The sequence below is a fragment of the Apteryx mantelli genome, chromosome 2 (assembly GCF_036417845.1).
Source record: "Apteryx mantelli isolate bAptMan1 chromosome 2, bAptMan1.hap1, whole genome shotgun sequence".
NCBI lineage: Eukaryota > Metazoa > Chordata > Aves > Apterygiformes > Apterygidae > Apteryx > Apteryx mantelli.
This window is the reverse complement of record NC_089979.1, coordinates 81,518,190-81,528,553: the sequence shown is the minus strand read 5'-3', so window position 1 is coordinate 81,528,553 and position 10,364 is coordinate 81,518,190.

The following is a 10,364-nucleotide window of genomic DNA, read 5'->3' as shown; positions in this document are numbered from 1 at the left end:
GAGGACAAACTTATCTTTCCTGAATCTGGCACGTGTTGGTATATAGGACACATAGACCGCTTTGAAAAGACAGACATGAAAATGTCTAATCATGATGTATTACTTGTATTCGGTTTCTCAGGGTAACCTTGAGAATACTACATAGAAAGTTATCATTGTAAGTTCTGTTTTATTTTTTCCTGTTTGAAAAGATGCAAAAAGTCTTTATACTTAGTCAAATTAATAAATATATGAAGAACAATGACAATGCAACTTTCCAAATATTAACACTGTCATTAAAAAATATATCAACCTACTATCTGTGACCATACAGTGGCATTTATCTGAAGGAGTTTTTGAGCCCCTTCTGGTCTGTGTTCAGTACTTTCAGTCTCCTGCTTCGTTGATGGAGATACACAACAAGAGTAGCTATGTTTGATTAGTCTCTGAAATCAGTTTGGCTGACAGAGCTAAGTATTTCCTTTCCCAAAATCTGGTCAAGCCAACACTGTAATGCAAAATGAATTGAGCCTAAGAGAACATACTTTATCAATATATTATAACACTCTCAAAATCTCAATTATTAATTTTCTGTAGGGAGATATTTAATTTCCGGAAGAGGTATAAAAGGGGAATACTTTTTCCAACACTTTAACCATTTCAGTTAGACAGCAGTACATTTTAGTGAGTATTTGACAAAGGGCAATTTGGACACATAGCGACATTAAGATTTAATACTGGGATATCACAGCACAGACTAGAAAATCATAACTTTCCCAATTTGCATGTTCAGTTCAGCTTGAGACTTATTAGTTTAGCCTTGCTAAATAATTCCCTTTTTATAAATATTAGTAGACATCAAAATTATCAACCTTTGAAACTTATGACTATTTATTTCTTAAAAATACAAAACAGATTCATGAGACTTCTTACTATTTTCATGTTTACAGATCACCACTCCTGGGTTCTCCCTACAACTAATCACCTCCACTCATACGAATGTGAGATCAATGGCAGGACTCCCTTTGACTCCAGAAGGGCCAGGATTGCATGTTTGGCCTCTTTCTTCTGAGGGACAGGAACAGAGTATTCACGTCACTGGTTAAGCATTACTGGCTGCTGATTCCTAACTTAAGGACATTTTATTTCTTCGTTTTACAAGAAGAAGATAAAACTATCCCAGATTCTCTTCAGGCCCAGGTAGGAACTGGTTCCCATCTTCCACACAAGATGATGAAAATTATCATAGCAATGGTATTCAGAGCTCTCAGACTAACTGAAGTAAGATAGATCAGGTTGTTATGGCTCTGTGGCATTATTCATTCTGCTGTGTTTAAAGAATGTTGCTAATTCACAGCAATTTTAATGCTGCCTCAGAGTAAGGACTTGGAATTTTATTAGGAAAAAAAGAACACCACAAAGGCAGCATAACTTTGATATTGTGGCAAGTTCAGTGAAAAACCAGAGAGCAGTTTATGTCTGAAATATACTACCTAATATGGGCTCAAACCCTTTCCTGTGTTAAAATGATGGTGCAGTAGTATTGTTTTACTATGAAATGAATACCATTTTACTATGACATAGACAAGACATTTCTACTTGTAGGCTTTGTGATAGAGTGGGATGATAGTTGTGTAAAATCATAAGATGCCAAGAGAAATGGAGGCAAGCACAGAAAGGTAGTAAGGTAGAGCTGCTTTTATTAAGCTTTTTTTTTTTAATAACTCAATATCAAAACATCTATGTAAAGTAATATGTATGTACTAAGGAGAGTATTCATTGTTGAGTTTTTATATGGCCAATTTTCCATGTTTTCTAATTAGAACTGTTTAAATTATTTTCCTCTATTCTTAAATTTAATAGCTCCAAACTATTCAGATGCTTCAGCAAACCTAGTTTTACTGATGTAATTCACAGCAATTTGAATAAGTGTTTCACAATAATAAGTTAGCCTTAGCTGAATAATACTGAAGAAATCTAGTATTTGTTTGTTCATTGATTTGGGTGTGGAGAGATAAGGGAATGTGACTTAGTCATAATGGTGGCTCTGTTCCAGTGATATATCAAGTTATTCCTTGATATATTTTAGAAAGGGCTTTGAATCTGCTAGATGAATAGAACTGTAAAATTGCAAGGATTTGTAGGAATAGGGGGGATTTATTTTGCTTTGTTTACTGTTTCTCCCTCTAGTATTACAAAAGTGCAAACAGCAGCCGCCTCAAAGGAGCTTATATAAGGTAGTTTTAGAGAAAAAAATATTTTAAAATTGACAGAGCTTTTTTGCTTAAAGTTGCTAAACTTGGACATAATCTGTCAAATGCAGTCATAGGCAAAATTTTTCTTGACCATATCTTGAATATTTTAAATCCATTAAATGATAAAATATTTCACGTCTTCCATGACTTGCACAAGGAAACAAAGGTAAAGAGGTTTTCTAGGAAAATTAAATCTCAGGAAAACCATGTTTTTAAGTCTTTCTCATACATCAAACCCAAAAGCTGTACTTTGAAATGTGTTTGGGTTTTTTTTATTTTTTTTAGTTTGTTTTTGTTTTTTTTAGCTTGAGAGTTTGCTGAAGACATGCAATTTTTTGAGGAATTTTAGTATAGTGTTAAAAATGTTTCCATTGTAAAGTAGATTACAATCCTCTGATGTGACATCTGATATAGCGAAAGACCAAGTAGAAAAATTTGTAAGCCACTATGAAAAATTAATAATAAAAAGCCCAAATCTTTATATATAGCTATAATGGTTCTACAGTCAAGTTCATCTAAAATAGACTTCTTGATCTACTTTTTTGTTTTCCACGATTAAAGAGAACGTCCATGTTTTACTAAGACAAGTAAAGAATGTGCACTGGATTGAAACTGAAGTAAAAGATAAAACAGGTAGACTATATTTATCTGTTTTATATTTGGCTTGAAAGAAAACTATTCATTTTTTTCTTCTATTTTCAGTTTCTTAGAACTTTCATTTGAACTGTAATGACTAAGAATGTTGAAGAATTTGTTCTATCAGTTACCTGATACCCAGTACCTGCAGCATAGTTTCTATTAAGTCCAGATTTAGTGTTGGTTCACAAGCAAAAATGTTATAGCAATACTTTCTATAGTGGTTTTATGTCATTTAATGACCCTCATTAACCTGTTTTGGACTGAGGAACCAGATAATCTTCTGAAGTTTCTATAGGATCCTGGAATTATTAGCTTTAGATTGAACTTAATTCTTATGCAGAAAAAGATTAAATGCAAATCACAAGATCTGAAAAATTTGAAATCCTAAGAAACTATTGCAGTTCAAGTACCAACACATATCTAGGATCAAGAAGTGTTTTAAAGCCGGGAGAGTTCATGAGAAATTATGCAGTTTCCAAGTTAGAAAAGAATGTATATACTTGCTATAATCTTGAACCCCAAACGTGCACCTAAAGATTGATTTCTTTTTGTGCTAAGCTTTTCAGAGGAAGCCATAGATTACTGTAATGGCCTTTTTTCTTTCTGTCTCGGGATACAATCAAGTCACGCGATTTTTTTGCAGCAGTTTTTTTTTTTTTTAATATTTATGTATGGTGATAATATACTTCTGCATCAGCTGTACAGTAGCACTGTATGATGACTTAATTAGGTCAATTGAAACTATTACTGAAGTTCTGAAAGATCAGGTAGAGTAGTTTCTGACTCCTCACTAGCTCTCCAAACTTGGGAAAAAATTAGAGCTTGGTTATGAGTCTCTTGATAATAAGTAACAATCAAGACAGTGGCAGCTTTCCAAGCCATCATGGAGAACTTATGGACTTGTAACGCTTCCAGAGTGTCATAAGGTGCCAACTCAACTGTGATTCACTGCTGATCGCTTTTTTGCTCTCACAGAATCTGTTAAGGTTTCAGACCTTCAGGGAGATCTCTCAGATTATGCTTGGCAAGATGTAAAGCGTCAGCTAATGCATCATGTAACAGAGTAGATAATAATTTGGGAATAGTCAAGATATTAAAAATCCTCTGTTCTGCTTATTTAAAATACACTTACAGAAAGGAGAAGAAAGTAGAGGAAATATCCTACCATTACTGTTGAAACTTATATTTTTTCAATTAAAATAGAAGGGGGGTGGTTGTAACGAAACACCTTTAACAACATCATCTGATTAAGGTAGAAGAACTATGGGAGTTCTAAATACTGTTTTGTTTTGTTCCCCCCCCCCCCTTTCCCTCTTAGAAAGGTCTAATATTTCATATTCATTGAATTAGTTATCAGAAAAAGTGGAGATTTGCTGGGACTAACATTTAAGGAAAAGCCTTGGGTAAGACATCAGGTTCCAGTGGGAATTTTATTAGGTGCTGGAAGAGTTCATGTGTCTGGAAGAAGAATTGGTTTATTATCTCTTGTATATGTTTCCTGAATCATATTTGGATGTACTGGGAAGTATTTTGGTCCACATATAATGGTACAATCCAGATGTCATACCTGAATTGCTGTCAATCACTAGTTGCATAGCTGAGAACATAATTTACTTCTGTATGAATATTGCGGGACAGAAGGAACATAGTGCATAGTTACAACAATTAATTCTGTCTGTTTGCCTGTTTTGAAATGCTAAGTTTAAACTTGGTGAACTACTGGAGTAAGCTTGATTACGGAAGCTGTTTTTAACTTTCTGAGCATTTTTTTACTTATGCCTTAAGATGAAACATGCCTTAATTAAAACTATACTTTTCCACATGCTAGATATAAGGTTCCATAATCTGTGAGAAAACATTAGAATTAAAAGGATAACTTTTAATTTCATACTTGTATGTAAGTATAACTTCTCCATGTACAGAGATGTAATAAAGCAAACTGCAGAATGTTAATTCTAAATATTTTGGTTAATGATCAGTTAATCAGAGGAAAGCTGAAGTAATTAATGAGCAATTTTTAAACCCATTAACATTTTAAAAAGATGGATATATTTTTATTGCTCTGTTGCCCAGTGCTGACTGGTCAGTTGCTGACATTAAGCAGTTATTAGACGTTGAAGAAGGCTTTGAGAGCCAGACCTTAGAGAAGATCGAATATTGTTTCAGTCTGTCTTCTGAAATGTTAAATGCACATATTTAAAACCCCCAAATATATTATCTTGGTACAAGAGACAGGTGATTTAGCACCAGCAATGGCAATAATATTTTAAAGGAAGACCTGAATGCTCCTGCACATGAATGGGGCACCCCCATTTTGTAGGTTCTGTTAAAAATTATTATGGATGTTGCATATCTTTTCTTGCACTGAGGTTTTCCCCCATACCCTGTTATTTCCCCACAGTAGAAATTCCTGCATAGGCATTGGTATGATGACTGTAATCATGTGTTCATGATAAAGTGACCGGGCTGCAGTTAGAAGGCCTTCTGCACTTTAAGGTATGTGACAACAGCTGAAAAAACTTAGTCCTTAAAAAAACAAAAAACAAACAAAAAACCCCACCTAACTATCTGTTATGTAAAATAACTCTAAGAAGATGAGATAAAGAATGCGAGAGGAAGTAACCTGATGAGAGAGGTTAGTTGACTGGATGACTGATTATTTCTGCCTTAAGGGACAAGACTAATACCCTGAACAGAAAGCTGTTTAGCTAGGGAAGGCAAATAACCATTCTGAGTTTGGAGTTCTCATTCCTTTTAGAAGGAATGAGAAACTTTGTCGTCCTCAGGTCAAATGTGGATTTATTTATTTATTTATTTATTGTCATCTATGGAAATAGGAAAGACTGAGAAATACAAGCTGTCTGCCAACAGAGGAAGACTGAACTAGCCAGTCAGGGGAAAACATGGCTTAGTTACAGTCTTGTCAAATAAATATACAGATAAATATATTATTACCTATCAGAGTGAACAAGAGGCTATTATGCATTGCTTGTTTTTTTTGCTAGGGTGATCTTTGACTCTTTATTATGAATTGATACAGAAGAGTCACAACCAAATCAGAAGCTGAAGCAAAAGTTGATAATCTTGAGTTATTAAAAAAAACCCAAAAACTGTTGCATTTCATCAAGGTGCAAAATGTAGAGAAGCAGAGTTTGGCCTTTCATCTATCACTTCACTTTCGCATGTTGGCCAAAAGCTCTTCCCTCAAAAGCACTCTCCTTTTGTCTTAAAAATATAATGCTGTGGTGAAAGATATATATATATATATATATATATATATATATATATATATTTCAGATCAAGGAAAAAATGGCGCCAGCTGCAGGCACTGATAGATTAGTGTGTGATGTTTCCAAGAATTTTTGCTACTAATCTGAACTTGATCAGTAATAAAGATTGTGAAGGCATATCTTGATAGATAGTACACATTAAAAGGTAGATAACCATTTAGAAGCAGCTTTTGCACTAAAATTAAAGTTTGTGTTAATAGGGACATCTAGTGAGAAACTCCATTGGTTTCTCATAGTCTGACCCTGAAAAGAACCCAGTTTTGTTAAACCTTCATCAATTCTAAACTTTGAAGTAAGGTGTTTGGCGCGGTAACACAAGACAAATGTCTCTTGGAGTCCCACTATCAGACTTTGACCTTAGCCTTTTATATTATTTATATTGTTATCCTAATCTTGTGTTTGTTCTAATCAGTGGAATTTTAGCAGGAGGAGACTTAAATGGAGCCAAGAAAGCCATTAAGGCATCAAGCCTTAACTTACTTGAGATCTGTTTTGCACCTCTCTACCTTAGTCCATCTGTTTCTCCCAGCCCTAAATTTAGGGTTGGTATATGCAATTTGTCCACTTTGTACCTAAATATCTAAGAGCTGAGCTAGGGATAAGACCCGTAGAAGTTAATGAAAACATAGAAGAATTTGGCTCAGGAAGAGGTGCTCTAGCTGTGATTAGTTTGGTACTTTCATGGGCTGCAGTTAGCTCCTGTGTAAGCAGGGATTATTTGACATAATGTAGTCCTGTAGGCTGCAGCTAGGATTAGGTAACAGGTTTGGATGAGACTTAGGGTTTGGGCTAACAGAAAACAATGAAATGGAGAACGTTGTTGCTGAAACATAGATTCCAAATCATGTAGATTTAAAAAAAACCCAAAAAACTGAAGGTTGTCACTTGCATGACTCTTGGTTATATTAATAGATGATATTGGCAGGTGTCCTTGACTTTTGGGTAAGATGAGAGGTTTTATGCAAAGGATGACTATAAGAATATGCAAGGTTTGAATTCAGGGGGCTATTTGAACTAGGTTATGGGTTGTTGAAATCAGCTTCCAGGATATGCTGACTTTCACGTTTTGTAGACATGGTTGGACTTAACCTAAGCCTATAGTTCATTTTAGGCTTAGGTCTTGTTTTTTTTTTTTTTGTTTTTTTTTGTTTTGTTTTGTTTTGTTATTTTGAGACTGGTTAAGAAGTCTAGGGCCTGGACTGAGATGGGGGTGACAGTCTGTTAAGACTACCATCATGGGGTGGCCTCCCAGCTGTTTATAACCTGAGCCTGGCATAAATCTCTTTGCTAAGGTTTAAGTCCGGAATGGATCTGAGGTTACAGCTAAGGTGAATGAAAAGAAAGAAGGGCAAGGGGGGTTAGTAGAAATTGTCAGTATGTAGTTTTGACTAATATTCTGAACTTTTTGATGTACAATACAAAAAGTTAACATTCAGCCACCTAATGAAAAAATCTTTAATAACTGTATTTGTTGCCTGGAATGAGGTGGCATGTCATACAAAGTTATTTTCTGTTACACTGTTCATTTTGTATATAAAATCAGACAAATGTGGTAACAGATCTTTTAAATAATCTAACAAAGATTGCTTGCCCATCCATTCTGAGGTGTTACAAAGTAAAGGGTTTGGAGTTTTGTATATGATCTACATTTTTATAACTGACAAATATTTTTTTCCCTACAAATATCTCGCTTCTTGAATTGAGTTGATATTTTAAAGCATCAGTTATAGTGACTGAATTTTTGAAGCAGGTTCTGAAATTAATTTTTGTCAGCTGAACAGATAAAGGCTGAGGAAGGAAAAAATCTGTACTTGACAGATTATGATTGTTTTGCAACAAAATGAGTCTTGTTGACAAAACAGTGAGAAGTTTGATAAAAAGCATTCCTTAAATACAGTCCAGAAAGTCAGCAGGATGAGTTTTCACCTCAGAAGTGTCTTGGTTTAGTAGTGAACAGTTCCATATCTATGCAGAGCTAATCACCATTCATCAAAATAAGATTTTTGCAGCTCCATTGAAGATGCTGTACTTAAAGATCAGTCATCATTCCTACTATAACACCCCCTTTCAGGAGCTTGGTTGCTCACTATAAAGATCCCTCTCTGGCTTTAGATCAGTAAACAATATCCAAGACTAGTGCCCTGAGGAAATCTAAGAAGAAATTGGCTGCAACTTTACTAAATTATTTGCTGGGATATTCTGTGCCTGAAAGGCATCTTGAATCTGTTGGCCTCTCTAATTTTTCTTAAATTTTATGTAAACACTGATAATGGTGGTTAGGATGGTGGTGGCTTTCCTAGTAGCATACAAAGGGAGACTTTCTAAAGGGAGGAGAGAGAATCTGACTTAATCCTCCTTAGAAAACCTTAACCTTTAACTGAAGTTGGTGCACGTTACTGGTGTTGTGGTCTTTTGCTCAAATTCCTACTGAATTAGTCAGAATGACAGCTGTCACATCTACATCATGTCCAATTCTAAACTTTCATATTGCAGACCTTCTAACACAGGTTGTCTTCACCAGGCTTAAGGTGAGCCCTGGTTAAGCCATTTTGAACTTCTAGAATATATCTACTTAAATTGTTACATTGAATTCATTGACACTTCATTTTAAATGGAGTCACCTAGCTTTTGATAAGTTTGTCATGCACCTTACACTATTTACAATAACATTAATTTTTAATGGCAATAAAATTTATCATTTTATAGCATTTTCCATCTCAAAGGAGGCTAAACTATTTCATAGACTTTATATCTTACATGTGGTATACCTTATTCCACTAATGAATTTCAGTTTGAAAACATAATACTAAAAAAAGACATGTTTTTTCTTTTTGAACATTTCATTTTTCTGACAGTCATGCTATTTTATCAGTGGAATTAGATTTTCTGGAAGCACATGTAGGATGGCACTGATATTAACAGAAATATGAGAGTTGTGCTGAACAGTGGCATATTGATTGCCCTATAGAAACCTAAGAGCACAAAGCATACTGAGAAGAGTATGAATATTTAGTCATTATTACTGAAAAACATCTTGAAGAAATAAGTTTGAGGAAGTAATAGGTTTTTAGAAGCCATTGATACAAAGATGATACAAGCTCAGATTTATGATTTGCAAAATCTTCTGTTCATTTTCTACTAGGATTAAAGACACCTTGACTGTCAGAATGTAATGATAAACAAGGTAAACAAAATCTTTCAGTCTTCGCTGGAAAAAGGATTCCAAAATATTTTAAGAAATGATGGAAGACAAAATCAGATGGATTAAAAATGGAGGACAAACTGATTTTTGGGCTTGCTGGAAAGCTCTGTTGAAAGTCATGTAAGTCAGAGGAACTGAGGGCATCCCATTTTCTGTCAGCCTTTATGGGGGTCTATAAAGGACCACACATGCATAGTCAAAAACATTTCTGCAGAATTTTCCCTTTAAAAAAAAAAAAAAATCTGTCTATCCCTTTTAGAGGAGGGGCATATAGCAGAATTACCAACGAAGTTTTAAATATTCTAAAATGGACTATGATAAAGGGTTTGATTCTGACCAAAAATTCTTGTGTAGTGTAGACAGCAGAAATCATGCACTCCTTGATTTTTCTCAGAACTTGCAGGAGGACTAGGATGAGCTTCAACTGGAATAGCAAAGGTAACTGAGTACCAAACAAGAGTCCATCACTAAGTTGCTTTGAGGCAACACCAAAAGGAGAGGGAAAAGACTTCATTAACTGTGCTAGCCTGACTAGCCAAGGGTGTCAGAGCTCGAGGTACCAGCAAAGGACAGCATGACTTGTTTGTCTGAACTGCAGTTCTGATTTTAATGCTAAAAAAACCTTACAGGCTGATAACGTAAAGAGAAATGGGGTTAAGGCTCGTTTTTCCCCTTTTGATTCAAGCAAACACTTGTATGTGTGTGAGTGGTTTTTGTTTTTGTTTCAGTAGTGGTTTTTAATAGGCTATAACGGGTGGTATGTGTGTATGAGCACATTTACATAATCAGGTTGAGATAACTTTGTGAGCTATCTCTATAGATGCTCTGAATCAGGAGGGCCCAAGCAGTTTTTGCATGAGAGCCCTTTAGCTGCATGAATATGACTGTCCCTGTGCTAAGGAAGTAGTCTGTCACAAAAAAAGAGGCAAATTATTTTGTGCTTTTTATTTCAGAGTTTATAGGAATCAGTCCATCTTCATGGTTTGAATCTTGCAAATG